This window comes from Erithacus rubecula, assembly GCF_903797595.1.
Source record: "Erithacus rubecula genome assembly, chromosome: 1".
Lineage (NCBI taxonomy): Eukaryota > Metazoa > Chordata > Aves > Passeriformes > Muscicapidae > Erithacus > Erithacus rubecula.
In genome coordinates this window covers 7895766-7918361 of record NC_136658.1, presented here as the reverse complement: position 1 = coordinate 7918361, position 22596 = coordinate 7895766, and the positions used below count along the sequence as shown (strand labels likewise).

General features: G+C 36.4%; 1 long non-coding RNA gene across 1 annotated transcript in view; it reads right to left on the bottom strand.

Moving 5' to 3' along the window:
- The window catches only part of LOC306799651, a 274779-nt gene that overhangs the window by 141756 nt on the left and 110427 nt on the right, over positions 1 to 22596 (bottom strand). The gene's annotated exons all lie outside the window — the stretch shown is intronic.

Below are 22596 nucleotides of genomic sequence, written 5' to 3'. Positions count from 1 at the left end.
AGCTCTTCCATTTGCTCATCATTGCTTTTGTTCCCTCATCTTTTTCCTCATGTTCTCCTTCTCTCCATCCTCTACATTTCTTCACACAGCACACACTTAACTGGACAGCTAGGGTAAGTCACATGGCAGAATTTAATATATGTAATTTCAGTTTGTCTAAGTAATTTATTCACTTAACATGAAGTTTATTGGTTTATCAGACTATACCTTTGGAGGACATTTGTACAGAAAGATTTGTCCTCAACTGAATTAACAAATTCTCCTCACTCAAATCCTCTTCATTCTATCTTTGCAGGAATTGTTTAGCAATTTGTTTAACTCTCTTTGGAGCAGTTTAGGTCTTTTTCTTGGAATGTTGTATCTCCTTATATGTAAATATATGGAATATAAACTAGAATTTATTTATTTATTTATTTTTTACTAATTGTTTATAGTAAGGAAAGACATAGAGAATAAAACTACCTAACATCTTGTTTTGTAACGTGATAGCTTCTCCTCTAACTAGTTGCTCCACTCTGGCAGAAATTGCAGGGCCACCTGTGGATCCATTCCCAGTTATCTGTAATTTAGTCTATTAGCCCTAACACTACATGATATAATTCTCTGCTTACAACATATGTTGGCAGTTTCACTCTGTGAGGTCCATTTACTGAATCTAAGGCACACAGCAAAACTGGGCAGTGTACACACAGTAATCCCTGGAGTAACCTGGTATTTTTAACCCATAATGCTGCTTGATTTATTTTCAATTAGATCTATTTAAATTCATGATTCTGAGATTTTATGTAACCTTTTTATGCACTACCATGCTCACTGTGCTCATTATCCAATACAAGGCAATGTCAAGCAGAAATTAGGAACTGTAAATTTCTATGTCACAGGTTAGAAAATGGCACAACAGAAAACCCCAAACAAACAAAACATCAGCTGAAGCAGGAAGAGGAAACTCAAGTATTTCTGAAACACAACAGCAATTACAACCAAAGTACTTAACAGAACAATGAAACAATCTAATAAATTTACAGATACTGGGTGATGTCCGAACTTTTTTTTGTGATTAACTCCAATTCATCATAATGGCTTTTAAAAGTTAACCTCAAAGAAAATATGGGAAAAAAATCAGTTTTGAAAACTGATTTTAAAGCACTTTTGTTTTTTATTTAGACTGTAGACGTCACTTTATCAACTGTAGCTAAGGCCACCAGTAATAATTATAAATGACACCAATACAGCCAGATTAATTTTAAACAGCAAAATTTTAACAGGAAAAATTATAATTTTTAAATTTTATTTGCTTTAAATAATTAAGCAAGTCTAAGAATATTTGGGTCCAAAATATGATCCAGTTTAAATGAAGGCTATGAGAGGTGACTGTGAACATCATGAAGATTATTACTCAAAACTAACATTTTTCAGACTACAATAATGAAATGTGAAAGGCTTCAGACAGACTTTCTAAATATTTTGCTATCAAATTCTGACTTGGGTCTGGTACTTCAAATTCCAAAGGTGAGGATTCAGCAGATCTGTAAATACTCCTTTGGTGTACAGGAATATTTTTTAGTTCTGCAGCACAGAAGAACTGATCAATTAGTATTTGCAGAAGTATTAAGGCCTCTGGATAAAATTTGTTCTAGGATAGAAGCATGTGCTTTAGGACTTGAACCACCCTACACTGATGAATTAGATATTTGGCCTTGAATTAACTTGTGAAGTTCTGCATCAGCATTTTACAATTGTAGCACATATTTCATTTTCATTGGCAAACCACAACTCATTATAAGTCTAATTTATACATAGCCAAGTGGTATGGCTTGTCAAATAGGAGCATATGAACTTGGAAATGGCCAACATTTTCCAGTAATTTCAGCATTTTTCAGTCTTCTTGAAAGGGAAAGTTAACTGCTTTAAGATTTTCTAGAGTACAACTGAATAGTTTCAGGAGCCAAATCCTTTATTCTGTGTTTCACTGCCAGCACAAGGTTTCTTCAAAACCATCCTCCCAGTTTATATTCTTGAAATAGTACACCATGCAAAACTTCTGATTCTGGCAACAAAACATCCTTATTTTCTTTTATTCTTTGAAATTTAAGAATTTCTCCAACTCCTCATAAAAAAAAGATCATGGGAACGTGCTATTCTCTCAAGCACACCAAATAGAAATGTAAACAGGAAAATAATATGGCAGAATTTGAAAATAAAAGGGTAAAAAGGATTAATGAAGAATAAAGAGAGTTGAGATGTTCTAAGTCAAAGTAAAAATCAAAAAAGAAAATAAAAATCAGAGGAAAAAGAAAACTAATTTTTGGTCAGATTTTTGTCAGGAACTTTTCTCAAGCTGTGAAGCTGATAAACTACTCCAAATGGAATTTTGTTCAATTGGACAAAACACAAAAAACAAACAACAACAAAACCCTTAAAAAACTACAAAAACCCCAAAACCAATGCCCCCAGAGACAACAAAATCCAACAAAAGACAAACAAAAAACCAACCAACCAAAAAAAACAAAAAACCCAAACAAAAAAAAAGAGTGAAGTTTGAGAGTCAAGAAAACTATAGTTTTCAGTTGCAGTATGCTCACCACTCCTTCCTGAACAATCCTTTTTAATCTACAGAAGTTAAAAACATTTAAGCAGCAATAATATTATTTTCTCTTTGCACTTGAAATATCTGAATTATCTGCTCCAAACCTTATTTTAGTGTACAAAATTTGCCTGAAATCCACAGGCAAAAATTTATTATTTTGTACTCTTTTACAGGAATTCTTTTAAATAAAATTCTGCAAGGCATTCTATACCAAAACTTTATTCTGAAACAGTCTGCATGGCTATAACAATCTAAAATTAAACCAAATATAAAACTGAAGTAATTTACAAGAATCTATATAATGGTTGTAACTTTGCTTACCAAGATGTTTTCAAAAGCAATATCATTCACTCAAATGAGTGGCTTTGTCATGCTCTTGGCAGATAAAGCAGAATGCACAGGTGTGTGCACTCTATTCATCAGACAGGAGCAGGACTACATTTAATTTGTTACATCCTTTAAAATATCTCTACTGGGTACTGCATAAAATGTCAGTCCAAAAGTTTCAGTGGAAGTCTAATAAAGTTTTTCATTGCTTAGATTATAACCTCACTGTACATTTTTCTGAGAAATGTGCTCACAGTTTTCTTATTAATTATTTTTTTAAGTGAATCCAATACATTTAATTGATTTTTATTCTTGATTTTCCAATATTAAGTTTACTATGGAATAGGATAATTACCAGTTAAGAATGATAAAACTGCAAAACTTGAGCATATCATTTTTCTCATTAGAATTAGGTTCTAATTCTCAGTATGTATTGAGCAAGGAATGTTGCTGCAGCTAGCACTAATTAATAATAGTTTAGGCTCCAGTTTTAATTTTATTAGAATGCCAAATATGCTGGATAATGTCACATTAGACTGTTCATTTTTGCTCCAGCCCCAGAGTGCAGTTTGGGCCATCCCCTCCTGCAGAACAGGAACACAGCATCAAGTTCAAGTCCCCAATAGCTGCTGCTGCTCCCAGCCCCACAAACACAAAACAAAAACGAGATGTCAGAGACCTGCACCTCGGATTTGAAGATATCTTGTGGCTCTCTGGCACAAAATAAAGCTCTAATGATTTTATTTTATTAATTTTTTTTTTAATGAGGCAGTAGGACTTAAATATCACAAAATACTTGCATAGAATATTGCATGTTGTTTCTACTCCATGCAATGCTAAAACCCATCCAAGCATCTTAAAAATGGATACCATACCCTTTTTTTTCCCCTCACTCTCCCTCATCATCTCTAAATATATGAAAATTAGGAGTTATACAGTACTAAATTTGGAGTTTCAAGACAATTATCCAAAATAAGATAATTCAAACTTATACTATGGAACCAGGTTCAAGACATTTTTCTGTCAAATGAAATTCTCCTTGGCTTCAACTAACCTTCTCTTGCTCAAAAAGTGCTACACAAACATTTTGAAAGCAGAGGCTCTACAATAAAGATGGTGCTAAGCTGAGAAGCTCCACACATGTGAACTAATTATGCAGCTGACAGTCTCAAAAATATCCTTAAAGAATATTCACCCTTAGAGATATTTAGTCTTGTGGATGTCAATGGAAGCTTTCCATGGTCTCATACAGAATTTAGTCAAAAAGTTTGACAAAAAATTGTCAGTGTCACAAAAAGACCTTTAAATAAGATGACTGGGAAAGAAGTAAAGCATTGCTTTTCTAAGAAATTATAAATTCTAGAAAATACACAAGCAATTAAAATCCCAACTCATGCATTAATAAAAAAAATCCTAAAATATAGTATGTGTTTCCTCAAGGTAAAAACCCATAAGCTTACTTTGGTAAACTTTAGTTTTGTACAAAAATGAGATTTTTTTAAGTTTTAGGTTGTTCCAGCTTTCTTTTAGGATAGACTTTGAGTGGTTAATGTAATTTCTACCCATTTCAGAAAGATTTTTAAATAGTCTTAAGCAGTTAAAGCTTGTGTGACAAAATTTATAACTTATTGAGTCACAATAAAATACTTGCTAGAGCTAATTCATTTTCTGTATTCTATAAGAATCCTAGACAGCTTCAAAATTACAAAAAGGATTATTAAAAGTGCTGAAGTAGTTTTCTCTTACTTTAATTCAGTCTTATAATGTTTTTTTTCTCATTAGTGTATGCTTAGGAAAGAAGATGCAGTCTTCTGAATATAAGGCATATTTCACTAGCTCATCCTTCTGAAATGTTGCTTCTATATGTTCCACCTACTACTACAGACAATTTAATATTGAAGTAATTTACAAGAATGCATCTGATGTCTTTGTTTACCAAGAAAATTTTCAAGGCAACATTATTTACTTAAATTTCAATCTGATTTGCCTTTTTTCAATTTTTTTTATTTCCAGCAGGAACCTCATCCATGGTTCTTGTTACTGATATCCTCCTCCTCCAACTAATTTAATAGAGGAAAATGTGTTACATCTTCCTTTTTCCTAAAGCAATTCCTAATTCTTATTTAGTGAGGCTTGCAATGAAAAATATATCAACAAAACACATTCTTATTTTAATCATATTAAATAGTGACTTTGATGTTTATGTTCTTTTTCATTAAGAATTTTAAATTTTAATCCTTATCCATGAAGATATTTAGATGCAAGACTTAAGTGGACTAATTCTTATGGTCTTTAACAATTTTTTGTGTATGTTTTGTAGTAAATAATTAAAAATATCTCCCCAGAAACAAGATGAAGGATAAGTCACATGCATATGCCACAGACAGTCCTCAGTGGATTAATAGTGAAGACTTCAGGTGAATTGATTTTGTCAGTCCTGGAAAAAAATTCTCATGCCTCAAGAAATGCCCTCTGTACAACAATTTGATGTACAGAAAATGAAATAAAAGTCTTGAAAATAACCTGTAGATATAATTACCTTGCAGAAGAAGATTTCTGTTTTCAACATAATTTACAGAATGTAGAAGATAAATTGATAAAAATAATATTAAATTGATAAAAGTGGAATTGATAAAAGAGAGATGATCTCTCCTAAATTACAGCTTACAATAAATTCAGGCAAGACAAATGAGGTTTTGAATTGATACATCACAGAAGTCAGGGATGTCAAAACTGTACTTTCTAAGAGTTCATTATGAAATGTAACTAGCACTGAAATTAATCTTGTGGTCTTCAGAAATTACATTACAACACATAGCTCAGGGATGTAGTGAACTGGTTCATATCTGTCCACAGAAAGCAGAAGTGACTTTCTGGAGTCACTAGTCAGCCTTGGACAAGAAAAGGCCCAAGAATTGCATTTATAAGTGAAGATATGTTGCCTCAGGGAAGGTTATCTGTTTATTTCCCATCAGCTTCATCCATCTCTGCTGGCTGATGCCTGGACTGAAAATGCATCAGCTCACAGATGTCACAGTCCAGAGCCCATGTTCCAGTTTTAGGGTACTGCACACAGGTCACAGCAGCTTCATGGGGACAGAAATGGGAGTAGCATTTGGCATATCACTGTCATGTCTTTTGTTTATGAGTCAGCATGGGGGAAACTCCCCAGGTCACTTCTGTCCCTCAGTTTCAGTCACTTCATCAGCCAAGCTCTGAGCTCTGCCTGTCCTGCCATCCCTGTGATCACACACATACTGGAGGATCAGGAATTACACTCCCTCAACACCTTCAAGATGTTCTCCTTCTCCCAGGATGGCTACATGGAGCCTGGGAGGAGATCAGTACCAGATACCCCCACTGAAACATTCATCAGCCCTTCCACAGGCTTTGGGCTGCCAGAGCAAACGAGAACAGACCAAGAGTTTAGGACCAAAACCTTCTGAGTCTCTGCACTCAGCCAAGCTGCACAAAAAGCCTTTGACCTTGAAAATATTTGAGTGCCATGGACCCATTCCCTCCCACTGGAGTAGAGACTCCCAGGAATTATGAGCCCAAGATTTTGCCATGGTTACTCAGTGACAGGTATGTGACACACCAGACAAATTCTGAAAAGTCCAGATGTGATAAATATGAATAAACTGAAAATTGCTTTAATGTCCATGTCCACATGTTTTTAAGTTGTGAGTGTATGATGCCACAGCAAGTAGAATCCCAAACTCAATATTATGTTCACTCAGGGAGAAAAAAAAATGGTTTTAAGCCAGCAAAGCTATAACATAGGAAGCAGATAGCTACTGCCTTTCAGCATAATCTGCTAGGAATATGGACTTTAAGCCCCATCCTTCTGGGCATGTAGGAAAAAGAAGTCATTACAGCAGTGAGAAGGGACAATATTCTTCTTTAAGGTCAGAGAGAACTCCTATTTATTGGCAAATATACTCCTTAAAGCAAGATGTGATCAAAGGGACACTCCAGAACAAAGCCAAGGCACAATTGCTTGGTTTCCTAATGTCATATACACTAAAGAGAATGTGAGATTAAAAGAATGCAGTATTAGGCAGCACACGACCTCCAAATTTTGTACATGCACAATACCTTGCTAAAAATATTACAATATTTCTGTTGCTCTTGTGATGTGTGCTACTAGAAGGGTCAAACCTGATCACAAAGACTCTGCCCGTGCAGAGTCTTGTGCACACTGCACATGATGTATTAAAAATGGAATTCTGCAACAGCTGACAGGACAGGAAAATGAGGAGTGGGGAGAAAAAAAGAGGAGTAGTCAGGGAAATGTAGACCCCCAGGCACAAAGCAACAATTTATTCAACCTGCCTGCTAGCTGTCGGGTACTTCAAGCTCACTAGAATATGTTCCAGCACTGATAAGAAAAATATGTCACATGGAGAAGGAGGAAAAATAGAAAAGGGTGTTGAGATTTGTGGTCAGAATTCATAATCCATATTCAGAACTGCCTAATAAATGAAAAAAAATAACAAGAAGCAGTCAAAGATTTTTACCAGCTAGGATTTTGTTACTTTTGTTGGGATTATTTGAGAAATTGGTAGAGATACACCTTCCTTTAACATTTGTATCTCATATCTTTTTGCTTTATTAATTCCTTTCATTCACAAAATATTTTTAGGCATTTAATGTCCAAGTGTCAGCTGTATCTTCAAGTATTTACTGGTTTTACTTGGTATTATTTCTGTGCCCTGCCCAAACAGGTAAAAGATTACTTTAAAAAAAAAAAAAAGGAAATGTCAAAAAAAATCTACATTTTTTGCACAAATCTTCTGTGCAATGTATGTTTGCACAAACATACAACATTTCCACTTTTGAAACAATATTCTGCTTGGGAAAAATATCTAGAAGAGCTCTAGGAATAATTCAGATATGAACAAACCTTCTATCTGTATGTCATGCTTGTGATTTATTAGCACACAAATCTACAGTTTCTTTTTTTTTCTAGTTAGCTTACTTTCATTCCCTAGTTTATCATCCAACTATCTGTCCACAGCCAGTGTTTCCTAAAGGTGTTTCCCTGTGTTGTAAGCCAACAAAATTATGGCATAAGGAATTGTTGGCAGTTTGGTATTTTTTCCCCCCTAGTGACAAGTAATACCTTGCAACAGATGCTATTCATTTCTTCTGGGTGAGCTTGGTTCTTATTGGTGTTGCAAGGTAATACAGGAGGTGGATTGATGAATAGTGTAAAAATAAATGAGTTTAGAAAAGCAATATTTTAGGAAAACAGAAATGGAGCTGGGGTGTGAAAATTGTGGTGGAGACAAAAGTGTTTGTGGTTAATGAAGAAAATAATTGGAAAGGCTAAGTTTTACAGCCTGCCTTGGCTGCTCCTATTAGAAGATCCAATCTCCCATATCCACAGCATCCACTTAGAAGAAATCTTTGAGGCTGACAAAGCCCTTGGTGTTACACCACAATGCTACCTTCACAAAGAATTTATGAGGACATGACAGTGAAAAACTGGAGTCCTTCCCTTCCTCTGACAGAGAGCAGGAAGATTAGAAAGACAAAAAGATACAGCATCACACACATCAATAACCCAACACACAAAAACTAAATTCAATGTCTGACACAACACTCCTGCAAACACACTTGAGCACCAAGTACTGGTAACAGTGCATTTGAACAAAATAGATAAATCGTGGCTAAAGCATCTAAAATAGAATTTTCAGAGGCTCTCAGTGTAGATTTAATTGGTTTGCCAAAATCAGCAAGGATTTTTGATGCTGCTTAAACAGCAAACTGGGTTGAATCATGTTTTCCTTTTGAATACAGCTCTACTAGTGGTGTGTGTTTGACAAACTGCACAAATTTTCTGCAACCTAAAATTAGCCACACAAATACTCATGGCTTTGATACCTGAATATAACATTGCCATAAATCCCATGGAAGGTAAGGCATCACACTGAAATCAAGGTAAACTTAAACCAAATTTCTGGGACCTTCTGGTGATAGTGGATTTCCACCTGGGGGATGTTACATCTGTGCTTCGGGCAGCACCAAGGAATAAACTGTTAGGATTCAATGTGCTGGGTTTAATTAGAAAAACCTCAAATGTTTTAAGAATATGCTTAAATGTGAGCGTGCCTTTGTGTGGTGAATAACTGAAGCTATTTTAGCATGAACAGAAGGAGTCTGCTGGTTTGCATTCATTTGGTACAAGTCCAGATGAAAAATGGATGTGCCAGCCCCCTGACCATGCCCTTACCTCTGTTCTTTCCAAGGATATGGGAGAGGAGGCAGCTGGCACTCAGAAAGAGCAGGGCCATGGTTTAGCTTTAGCATGGTTATGGTTTTCTCCTATGCTCTTTGGTTTTCACTTGCATTGTGGATTCCAAATTGTGTTGGTAACCCAGACTTTGGGATAGCATTCTCCCTGTGACTTCTACCACAACACTGAACTGCCTCTACAAACACAGAATGACTGAAGTTGAAGGACATCAGAGAAGATTTCTTCAACACTGAAGAATGTTTCTCTGTAGAAAATTCACTTTTCTTTCTTTGGATAACATTTGGTCGTGATAAATTGATACATGTCTCTCACAAGTACTAAATTTTGAGGGGCTAAAGACACATCAATAAATTTGATTTCTCACTTTACTGTACCTGATAACATATGATCAGAAAATACTTCTGCTTTAAAGTATTATACCTTCAGCAAAATAAATGTCTTGGAGTACTAATCCTAGATTTTACAATAACTTTCTTCTAGCAGATAGTGTGTAATATTTTACATCAATCTTTTTTATTCTTCCAGAAAATTAACAGAGCTAATTGTAGATTTGATGACCTAGGTGCTTTGCCTTTTCTTTTCTAACCTTTATGAGACTAATCTGTCATAAAAATTAAGGTAAAAATTCAAAGATGAAGAAGAAAGCACACCTGCCAAAATGCCTCACTAATTAGAAATAATTTTGAAAGGTGGTTATTAAATACAATTTGTTCTGTATTTCATGTCAATGAAATGTACTGGAACATTTCAAATCCTTTCTCACCATTTTTCCTAATCACTATGTTATCAAAACTTGGGGATCCCAATGCATTATTGTTGGAAGTGCACACATCCTCATAAAAAGTGACTATTCAATTTTTATCATCACTGCTATGCCCTATCATTGTTCCCAGCAGTGAAGAAAAAGTTCTGTCAGTGTGATGATAGATGGCCTGGAGTCAGAACAAAGCAATTAACCTTTCTTAAGCTTATTCTCGTTTAAATGAGATAATGGAATTTGGTTTTTCTTTTCAGAGACTTCTGAGTTTTAAAAATTATTTTACATTATGCAGAAGCCAAGCTCTTTCTATGTTTCTTATGAAAAATTTCAACTATTTTTGTATTATGCATTTGCTTTTCATTCAAAAGAAATGGAGCATATTAGAATTATTCCACAAAAATATACATAGCCTCCTGAATAAAAAAAAAATACAGTTCAGATTTTGTGTTCTAGTTTGCTTTCTGGTTTTATGATGATGACTTTAAAATACATTCTCTTGAAGTTTTTAAGCATTCCTCTGAAAGCTTACTCTCTACAAGACAGATGAAAATGCTTCTTTAAAATAAGAATTAAATAAGGGTTTAAAATTCCAATGTTGTTAGAATGGACAAGGAGCTGATGGGAATTTCAGCTCGAAACAGAAGAGGAAGGGGTGGAAATGTTGATTAACATGCATATATCTTTTTCTGGACACAAAAAAGGAGAACGAGCCCACTTGTGACAGTCCTTCTCAAAAAGGCTAAGTGACTTTTCAAAGTCACACAGGCATGACTTTGCCTTCTGATTTCCATTCCCTTGCTCCATTAGATCTCCACAGTGCTCCACACTCATCCTGACAGAAGGATGTGCATGAGCTCATTGTGACTGACAATTTGCTGTACTGTCACTGCCACACAAGGAATATTAAAAGAAAAAAGGAACTGCAGTCTTTAAAGCAGGTGGCAGGAAACCTTAAAATACTAGTTCCCAACATTATAAATACATCACAATGTCAGTCAAAGGCAGAATTTTATCCCTTGCAAATACGTGGTTGCACATTTAGCTTTCTATTTTTTGTCCTAGTGGGAAGAGAAAATAAATAATGTCTCTCAGCATAGCAGATCTCTTTGAAAATATTTGCCCAAGTAAAAATGTGCATAGTTTTCGGTTTTAAACTTTAAGTAATCCCACTGGGATGAATTTCATAGAAGAAAATGTTATCTAATAATGTGTCCAAAACAATACTTAAAATGGCCTATATTGGCCAAAGCATTTCCTTTATGCTGGTCAGCCTAACTCAGACTCAACAGAAAACTCCCCGTGCTCTATGGTAGGAGAGATTTTATCTGTGGAGCATTATCCCATTCCTGGCATAAAAGAGCCAGGATGTCACAAAGCAGCTGTAGATGTTACATGGTGAGTATGGGAGGTCCTGCTGATACAGGCAGTCAGAATTGAGGCTGATTCTCTGCAGCCTCTGAAGCTTGTACAGACAAAGAAAATATCCAGGGAAAAGAACAGCCATCTCAGAGGCAGAAACAGGGAACCTTCCTCAAAGAACTGAGCAGTAGGCTAAAGAGGCTATTTGTCCAGCAATGCTCACTTGAGTATCACTCTTGGCACAGCAGTCCTGGATGACCAAGCTATAAATGAGCATTTCCCAGAGGCCAGGCTGGGCACTGAGCTCTCCTTACTCTTTGTAAAGTGAAATCACTTCACACAGCAAGGAGTACCAGGAGGAGCTATAGAGCATATAAGGGGTGTGATAGTGGGAATAAAACAGGAAATTATTAAATGGATCCTTAAGAAATTAACACAATGCATTTACTGATGAAAGATACTGCCAGGATCCACCATTTGTGGAAATTTTTTTCAGGATTAATATAAATGGACATTTATGAATTCTTTCTTACCAAAAGAACTGACAGTATTAAGTGCAGAAAAGAGCACTAGCACTTGCAGTGCCAGAGGAGAAATATGAACTAATTTCATATATCTTTGTGTATAGAAAAAATTAAGATACTTAGTTGAACTGAGTTTTTATTGCCTTACAAAGTGGCAGATTTTGTTTTTCAGGATCTGAAATTTATCTTATTACTTGTCTCTTAATTACATGTTTTCTTTTCTTAGCATTCCTGAAATGGACAGTTAAATACTGCTGATTGTCCACCTGAATGCATGAATAGAAAAATAGAAAATGCATTAATTGATTTTTCTTTGCTCAAATAAGTGGAAGCAAAAGCATGCTTTACATACTTATTGTATGGTGTATGAGATGAGGCAGAGTTGAGAAAACACCATCTTTTGCAGCTTCCTACACAATTTAATTAATCCTTCACACCACTATGAGAAAAATAATGCATAATCTAATAGGATTTTGCTGATAATTTATCATCAATTATTGTTCCTCATTGTAGTGTTTAATAATACCAACCTCATTCAACCTGTGAAATGAGTCCCATTGATTCCTTTGTCTTTGTAATTGAAAGGGACAGTCCCATCAGTTTCATTAGAGGTTATTTGTCCTTTAAACACATCCAACAAGATTTAGGGCTTAAATATTGGGGCAAAAAAAAAAAAATCCATTCCAAAACACAAATAAACCCAAAGGTAAAATTTATAAGGTCAGTGATATACTAATATTAGGTGCAGCTGCCCAAGCATTCCAGAGACAGATAACATATTAGCAGCTAGTACATGATTTCCCTGTGAAAGCTGCAATAAAAAAATGACTGTAACTTAAAATCAATGCTAATATAGAAAAGTATGACAATACACATTGCAGGCAAGTGTACACTTCTGAAAAATGTAGTTTCATAACAGCAATATCAGTGGCTTTGCCAGTCACACTCGTGTCACAGCTTGATTTAGGACCCAGAGAATTCTGGGGCAGCAGAAGCATCACTATTCAATCGTATTATTTTTGGCTTAGGGAGAGAACATGCTTTTCAAGGAAGCAATCCAAGCCATAGATAAAAATCAGTCCTCATTAAATAAGTACTGGAATTGCTAAAGGAGCTTAGAAATATGAGGCAAAATATATGCTGGCCAGAGCAGTTAACTATTTTCATGCTGGAAAGGCATGAAAGTAATGTAATAACATCAGGACCTATGCAGATGCTCAAGAGCTGTAGTAGATTATAAACATATAAGCAATTATTTATTTCGTATTCAGAGGCCTGGCCCATTATTATCCATTGTTTCTAGAATACTTTAATTGTGTTCTTTAACAACATGATGTACTATCTTGACCAGAAATGGCAAAGCAGAAAAGAAAAATAGCACTTAGCTGTCTTGGAGAAACCAATCACCAGTGTTTTCATTGAGTTAAATATTGTTATTCATGCATGAAAGCTACTTGTGAAAAGCTATTATGGATTAGAATTGATTCCTCACATCAAGTTTCCAGAATGAACCTTTGCCTTTAAGGTGCTATGCATTTCCCTGCTGCAAGAGCCCAGTTTTCTTCCTCCACTTTATGGAGAGAAAAGTGAGGCAGAGCTGCATCTGTAATATTGAGCTACCTTGGGATTCCAATCTCTCCTGCAGCCCAAACCCCCAGATTATCTTCACCCTGCATATGTTGGTTCACAAGAAAATACATTTACAGGGTAAGGACCAGCTCCACCTGAGATTTGCTTTTAGGGGGAGGATGAGATGAAATGGTTCAAGCCCAGTTATATCAAGCAATGCAGATACATTGCATTCAGTTTGAGAAAGATGAGAAAAGAATGTTAAAAACTATTTAGCAATTAGTATGTCACAACCAAAAGGATGAACTTTTACAAATTAATCTGATTAATGAAATGTACAAGTAAAAGAGAATAGCTTAATATTTTACAACACATTTGTCCTGCTTGCCATCTGAAAGTATATTTTAGTTACTGCACCAAGAATGCATCACTTTAGCAAGAGTTAACTAGAGCTCTTCTCCTCATGTAGTGAGCTTTGTGTTAAATTTCTATCTTGGAAGACCAATGTGCAGTTAACATTTGTATGACATAAGGCTTAGCAGGAAAACTTTGTATCTGAATAACATTTTCATCTTACCTATACTTTATTTCCTCCAGAAACACGTCAAACATGTATTTCTGTAAGCATTGGTTCTCCTTTCCTTAAATGTCCTTAAGGGATGGGTTGTTTTGGGAGTTTTCTTACACAAAATGGCAGTGAGGAAGTTTTCTGGAATATTTAATGCATACAATGAATATATAAGGGTTCATTTCTTCTTTCTGAAGCAGCAACTCAGCTTCATTCAATGACTCAAGCCAAATTAGCAACAGCTAATGAGCCTTGGCATACAGAATGTCACAAATACGTGTTTACTTCTATAGCTTTGTCTGAAATAATGAAACTATTCTCTATTTCTTATTCTAGGCTGTTTCAACAACACTTTAACAGAATAGAAGCAGCACAACTTTAAAAATAAAGAACCAACAGGAAGGAAGTAGCAGAGACAAAATTCTTCCCAGCCCTTGAATTCTGGAGGAAAAAGGGAAACAACCTTTTCTCTTACATAGACATTCCACACAGCAGTGTTTCAGATTTTCCCACCTTCTGAGCAATAATGAATCAGGAGCTTTATGGGATGCTCAATAATGTTCTTAGGCTACTTGAGGAAGAATTTAAAATAGAGACTTGGGTATGAAAGCTGAGTGATCCCTGGCACCACGACAGATTTTCCCCTGCCCTGTAACATCTCCAGAATGACCCAGCCACTGCCATCAGCTGCTTTAGCTGCCCCTCTGGCCAGGGAGCAGAAAGGAAATCTCAGGTGAAGGTCTCCAGGTTTTTACACAGAGCAACTGCTGTAATTTACATCTGGGAGTTTGAAACAGAAAGGTGACTCCAAAATTCAGCACACAATCTATAAATCAAACCAGAGACCCAGCAGTAACATGAAAAGAAAAAGAAAGGCAAGAAAAGATGGTTATTTAGGGCATTTAAAGAAAAGGAGCTAATAAATAACAGCAGAACAGAGGATAAGAACAAAGAAAACAAGGTGAGGACTGAGGTGACTAAAGGGAGTGCTGAATAGAAAGTGAAAAATAATTAAAGTATTTTACATCCTCTCTCTCATTTTTGATAGCACAGAAACGTTTGCAATGTTTCTATCACATTTTTCTAGTGGGAATTTTGTGATTTCATAGTCTTTAAACATTTTTCTAAATACTACTTTCTGATTTTCATTTTGGTGACCATGCTATGTTCGAGTCATTGTTTTCAAATTTGTGCTACAACACTCTGGTACTAGCCAGAATCATTATTTCAATATTTATTTAATTATTTTCTGCATTCAGTAATGAGTCTTAAAAGAGATCCACAGAAAGCATAAGGGGTAAAACTGTCTTTATGTTTGGGATGTCCACTAATCTCAAAATAAACACCTTCTGTTGTCCTGAGTGTCACAGAATGCTCTGTTATATTCCCTGGATTTAAAATAGATGTTTTTGTTTCTCTGCTCAATTTCCTGTCTTCAAAAAATATTGAGCCTATGCAAGAACTTCCTGCACATGCAATGAAATTATGGATTTTCAATATGCTAAATCTTTTTCTCTAATTCCTTTCTTTCTTTTGACAACCTAGCTGGACAAGGTAGAATGATGCAAACTGTTGTGTATAAATGCATTTTTAGTAGGTGCTAATACTAGATAGCTTGCTATTAATTCAATTATTACATTATTGTGTAGTATTGTGCCTGTGTTCCTTGAGAAGAAAATGGAAAGTGATGGGTGTGTTGTACTTGGAATCTGAAGGAGACTTTATGTTTATGTTTGCTATTGCTCTTTTTAATGTCCCAGTAGGGTTTCTCTAGGATATGTAGTCAGCATTCTGAATTTCATTAAGTCTGCTGGACTAGATTATGAAATATGAAACCAAGAAAAAAAGATCCTTAACTCCTTTCTGTACCTCTCTTTCTATTCAAAAAGTGTACATTGATGCAATCTCAGCATCTAGATATTATGTCTATTTTTTGTATGTATTGAGTATGTTTTACTGTGTTGCAAGGAAAACTTGTATAACACAAAAGAGGATTTCCAAGAAAAATATTCAGCTGTATCCATCCCAAATCTGTAAGAAAATCCAGAATATGGAATTTGAAGCACTCCCTCAGCTAAAGGATGATCCTCCCTATTTATAAAGATAATAAGTCATTCCTCATTTTCATCTCTTTTATCTTTGAAAAGGGAGTATGCGTTTCAAATTCAGTAGGAATACAAAGGTCAGTATCACTGTGCTCAACTATTTGCTCCAAGAGAGAAACACAATAGTTAGACCAAACTAAAAATAGAAAAGTTCTTGATTGACATAAATAAAATTTCAGTTGTGGTTACAGAATTTAGTCCTTTTTGTGGCCCTTTAAAAGTTCCTAACTTCCTAAATATTATTTTAATTTTTCAGCAACTTCTTATGCTCCACTGAATATTGTCTGTCTATATAGAAAAGTAGGAACACTTATTCCATTCTGGTAATGACACCAGGAAAATATCAGATGGCATAATCTTTCTGCAAATCAAAATGAGTTAGTTTGTTTTTTCTTTTTCTAAATTATTTATTTCTATGTGATTGTACTTAAACCTAAGTAAATCAAACTGAGAAGTAAGATTTTCACTTCTCATCAAAGGACACAATGGTTTCAAGCCAATCACAGACTTCATCACTATAACTGAGATATTTATTAATTGTGAATCCCATGGACATCCAGTAATGTATAAAAGCTACTGACCTGCCTGACATTTCTACAAATGTGCTTTTTTAGCTTTGCAGAAAAGGACCTGAGTGTCCTGGAAGACAAGTTGAACACAAGCCAACAAGGTGCCTTTGCTGAAAAGGAGGCCAGTGGCATCCTGGGCTGCATTAGGAGGAGTGCTGGCAGCAGACAGAGCAAAGTGATCCTGTCCTTTGCCCAGAGGAGAAAAACCACTGGCAAGGGCACCCCAGGAGTGCTGGGTCCTGTTCTGGGCTCCCCAGCAGGAGACAGGGATGGACATACTGGAGAGAGACCAGCCTGATTAATAATAAATCTGATGAAACAGGAATTCTTCATTTTCATATATATGTACAACCAGAGTGTGTAAAAAAGTGTTACTGAACTCAGGCATTTCCATGGCCTTCAGAACTTCAAATTCCTTGGGCTCTTTAAACTGCTAAGCACTATCTCAAATATAGAGCATGTTCTTTGTGGTAAATACCTTATACAATCCCAAGGTTTATCTTTAAATTAAGCTAGACCTCAGAAGCTTAACGTTTAAATCAGGATTACTTCTCCACCAAACCAACACAGGCTGCACTTGAATATTCCAAATCAATGCGTGACTAACAGGATTTTTCCTGCTGCAGAGTGACTAAATTCAAATATAATCTTAGCTTCTGCTTCCTTTCTACTGATTACAGTCAAGGATGCAGCAACCTTTGCTGCTTGGGTGAACTCTTTCTGATATCTTAATGCAATTTACAGTACACCATGGGATAATCCTAGTTCAATATTGCTGAAGTGGCTTTTTCACTGGCCAGTGGTTTGAGAAAAACTCAAGATATTATTAGTGAGCAATCATTAATTAAAACTTTTAAAATCATTTTAGTACATATAGCTAAACAAATGGCTTTAATATATGCTGTTCTGTGAATATTACTTTTTAAATATATTAAAGTAATTAATTTTATCCAGATTATCAAATTAGTTAGGTCCCAATACTTTATCCAAAGGAAATTCAGTCAAATATATATGCACATTTTTGTACATGGAAGAACTGCATTTTATAATTTCAAAGTAAATATCTATTTCTGATATATATTGGTATCAGTGGAATTCATAGACAGCCCTGAGGTCCCCAGCATGGGAAGGACATGGATGGATTGAGTGAGTACAGAGGGGGCCACCAGGGTGAGCACAGGGACACAGGGGACACAGGTTTCCTATGAGGAAAGGCTGAGAGAGTTGGGATTGCTCAGCCTGGAAAAGAGAAGGTTTTGGGGTGTCTGAATTGTGGCCTTTCAGTATGTGAGAGGAGCTACAAGAAAGATGGAGAGACACAATTTACAATGGCCTGGAGGGAGAGGACAAGGGAGAACAGCTCCAAACTGAATGAGAATAGGGTTAGATTGGGTACCATGAAGAAATTATTCCCTGTGAGGGTGGTGAGGCTCTGGCATAAGTTCCCCAGAGAAGCTGTGGATGCCCCATCCCTGTTCAAGGCCAGGTTGGATAGAGTTTTGAATAACCTGGTCCAGTGGAGGTGTCCCTACCCATGGCAGGTGGGTTGGAATGAGACAATCTTTAAGGTCCCTTCCCACCTAAACCACTCTGTGATTCTCTGAAAGATCCTCCAGCTTTGCCAACAAATGAAAAACCTCTTAGTGGGAATGACCATCCCTGCAGCACACTCCCACCTTACAAAGCATTTCCCCTTTCTGGTGGCTCCTCCTTTTCTCTGCCCAGTAGCAGAGCAAAGACAGCTTCTCTGAAAGTGCAAAGGTCAACTCACATATTTTTGGCTGCAATTAAAGTGTCTTTAATCCATGTTGTAGTTTAAGGCCAACATTTCAGGATACAGCAAGTTTTACATTTTGACAGTTAAGGGAACCAGAGTTATTTAAGAATGGATCAAACCAGACACACTCTGATGTTCCACCCTTCCCAAAACAGGCAGCAAATGCAGGTAACAACTTGTGCTTTTAACAGCTGATATAAATATTGCGATTGTTCCCTTTTTGTGATAAAAATTTTAAAAAATATCCCAGGTAGATCTTATTATATTTATATATGATATTATATATGCCATTCTGTCCCATTTACACTGAGCTGAATTCATTTGGGAGGCTGAATAATGACAACTGTCTCCTAGCCCCTGCACTAGGCAGCTAAAGAATTGTTGATGAAACAGCCTGCTTAGTCCTTTTTGTCTCTTTTCTGTTTTCCACATGCCTTGGCCAAGTAAAACAACATTTTTATCCTCTCAGAGACTATTTGCATGTGTACTCACAGTTTTGCTTTCTGTGTTTGAGGACAATGCCTATTTATGAGAATTCTCTGGCAGCCTCTCTCCACCCTGGGCTCTGCTGTGTGCCCAGGCATGGGGAGCTACATCTCCATCACTGCTGTGTAAGAGCAGATGCAAGGCATTCTTGGGACCACTCCTTCCACTTTCCTTTAAAATTTTTAGCATCTGACTTACCTACTTTCTTGACTTTCAAGACTCCCCTCACTTATAACTTTTGCAACCTACATGTGACACACCTGTGAGAAAGGAGGTATTTTTATTTTCCTTGAACTTATCTAGACTTCAGGTATGGAAAGTCTAATGGAAAAAATCCCCCAGCTTTACAGGGAATTTCCCTGTCCTCAGCCAATCCTGCAAGCATTGAAATGTGTTAAGATAGGAAAGGAAATAAAACTATTCATTGTATCTATTCTTCTCTTCCAGAAAAAAATCATGAGAACAGCAGAGAGAGAACACCAATGTATTTTGGGATTAGCTGCTAACAAACTGTGTGTTTCCACAATATTAAGGTAGACATGCAGAACTTAAAAGTAGAAGAAGACTGCATTAAAAAACTCAAAGCTGAACTAAAGTTATCATATTCTGAAATGCTGCAATTAGCTAATTCTATAAGCACAGAAAAATTATTTTTCTGGGAAAAAATACTTCAATATTTTAGTTATGTAAGTAACTGGGCAGATGACATTTTGGAATAGAAACTGCACATTAAAACACTCAGGAGATTATTTTCTGCATTTTGCAAAGTAGCTTCGCACAAAGTCATACTCCAACTTTATTTTCTGTTTTACAAGTGGGAGTTTCCTTCCCATTCTCTTGCAATGCAGCTGGGGAAGGTCAGAAGCTCCCGGGTGGCATCTCTTGAAAGGAACTTTCATTCTTGCTCCTCTGAGCTCTTTTATATCAGCACAAACCAATGTCAAATGTAATTACTGAAAATAAAAAATTTCCTAATCGATGAGAAAGTCTAAACCGAAATAAATGGGTGGAACTAAGCCATTAACCAAGCATTGCTCAGCATAGGAAGTGCTCTGCAATATATGTTGCAAGAGGGATTAACTTGAGATATTAGCAATGAGCAAACCCAAGATCATGTCTGCCAAATTATAAATTAATTTGTTCCAAAGCAGAAAAATTAGATGGAACAGATATTTCCATTACAGTGAAATCTCAAGCTAGTTGTAAGGGGCTCCTTTTGCTATTATGGACATTTCTTTGCACTAATTTATAATTTTAAAGCAGATCAACCTAAGGTTATCTCCAAAGAGACCAGAGCTTTTCTCAGAGTACATTTTACATCCATGGAATAAGAATCCTGAAGCTTCTATTCATTTTAGTTCTTACCCATTATTAAAAGGGAGAGAGTGGAATGGATTTTGGCAAATAATGGCACAGTCAGTCTCCATGTGGAAACAAGTCAGTCTCTTGTGGAAACAAGCACAGAGTAGTTGTAATCAATGAACAAACATATCTGCACTGCAGCAACCTGATTGGAAATGCAGGATAAATCCATAAACCCCCACTTTAATCAGAGACTTCACCCACATGGTAGGCTTTGTACTGCCTGAAAAACCTTGTAGTTCTGATATTCAGGACAGAAAATCAGAATACATTAAACAAAGATCATCTGTAAAACTCAGTATAGCCTGCAGTGAAGTATAAAGCAAGAACTGATGGGTTGTGGATGTCCACCCAATTGTTTTCATAGAAAGCATCTTAAAAAGTGCTACAGACAGGAAAACGGGTATTAAGTAGAGCTCAAAGTAGTGCAGTCCTTTTTTCAATCACCAAAATTCAAGGTTAGTTACATAATTTGGGGGAAAACAGTTGCAGTTTTTCACTTTGTGTTTTTAATTTCCTTGTAGCAGACATTTTCTGTGATGTTCATAGCTACCTTATCTGTGTCTGCAGGAATCATAAGCTTACAAGTGATTAAGTACTATTTCTTTCCATAAAAACTCAACCTGCTACTGAAATTAAGGGGAAAATTTATTGTGATGGACTTCCCATTTATGTAAGAGCAAACTTTTAGAAATGTACTGTAAAATACTCTCACACTTAATTTTCATCTTCTGGCTAGGTTTGCTATGCCAAATATGTTGAAAAGTATCCCATATATTACATTAAGGACTGATGGCATTTTCACGACTGGCAGAAGTGGTGATAAACATCATCAGCTATAGAGGGGGACTGGACTGACCAGAGGCTATGAGGCTTTGCTTTAACTGGTTATGTAAAATCAGAGCAGGTGGTCAACTGCAGAGACAAGAAGGGAGAATTACTCCTACAGTGGTCAAGGTCAAAGAGATCATGGCACTGAAAATTACAGGTATCATCATGCAGTATTAGATTTTGTTGAATTCTTTGTTTCTTTCAGAAAACTGAGAAAAGAAAGCCCCATGGGGAAGAGCAGAGGGATCTTCTCAGGCACTTTCCTCAGAGCCTGCAACATCTTCTGAGCTACAGGACAAAGTCACATCTTAATATCTTTATCTCAAAGCCAGGGATAAGGACAGTTTTGCCCCAGGTATTGCTAATTACCAATTAGTTATGTTTCCAGGCTGCTGGCTGAAGTTGTACAAGGACTTTCCCAACTACAGAAAGAGAAAGCTTATCAAATACCATCAGTATCTGTACACAGTCTGCTCTGGCAGAAAACAAACCACTTGTGGAGCTTTTGCTGCAGTGTGAGGGGGTGTTAGCCATGGCATCTGTTCAGCTGGGGCCCTGGGCTGGACTGTGGCTGTGCAAATCTGGGATAATCAATTAGGTAGGGTGTCAGTGTGCCAGCACAGATGTCCTCAGTCAATTGCAGATAATCATCACGCTCTTTGAAATTTCCAGAGGAGATTGCATTCCTCTTGGGACACCCTTGACCTCCCATCAGGGAAGGTTTCCCAGATAAGAAAAATAAAAGGATCATATCTTTTTCCTAGTGCAGCAATATATATTGCAGGCTATTCATAACCTTGAAAGGGTTAGAGTGATGCTGCAAGCACACTGCAGGGCACAGGAGCAGAGCTCTGCTCTCCCTCCCCTCCCCAGAATGAAATAAATACTCCAGCACATCATGAAATACATCCAGGCACTTTCTCTGAGATATTCCTGCATGAACTACCTGTCAATGAGGAATAAACAGGGCCACCAGTGATCTCAGCACACATTCTGTACTAGGAAGAGCAGCAACTTTCTGGGTGTGTAGCTTTTGCAAGGTCAGACAAAGGGAGAGGGGTTTTGATTTCAGTCCATGCTTATTCAGGATGGCACCTGGAATATAAGTAACTGTTTATGGAAAAATGAGATGAAATTTCATCTCACAGGGACTAAAAGGAACAATTTATCAGTGCTTCAAATTTTACTAGTACAGACTTCAAAAACTTCCTAAGTAAGAATAAAACAAACCTGATAAATTTCTTCCATATCATCCAACTTCAAATATGCTGTTAGAAATATTTTTTGAGCTGATCAAGGAATCAGTGGTAAGGGCTTGGAAACAAAACTTGGTTTTGAGGACAACTTTTGGATCTGGAAGAACATTTTAGTGAAAAAACACAAATGAAGCTTATTTTACTTAATCCACCACTGCACAAAGGGCAATAATTGCAGAAACAAAGGCTAAAAATGGCTACGCTACCGAGGAAAGGGAGCTGGATTCAGAAGACTATTTTGAACTCTGGTGATC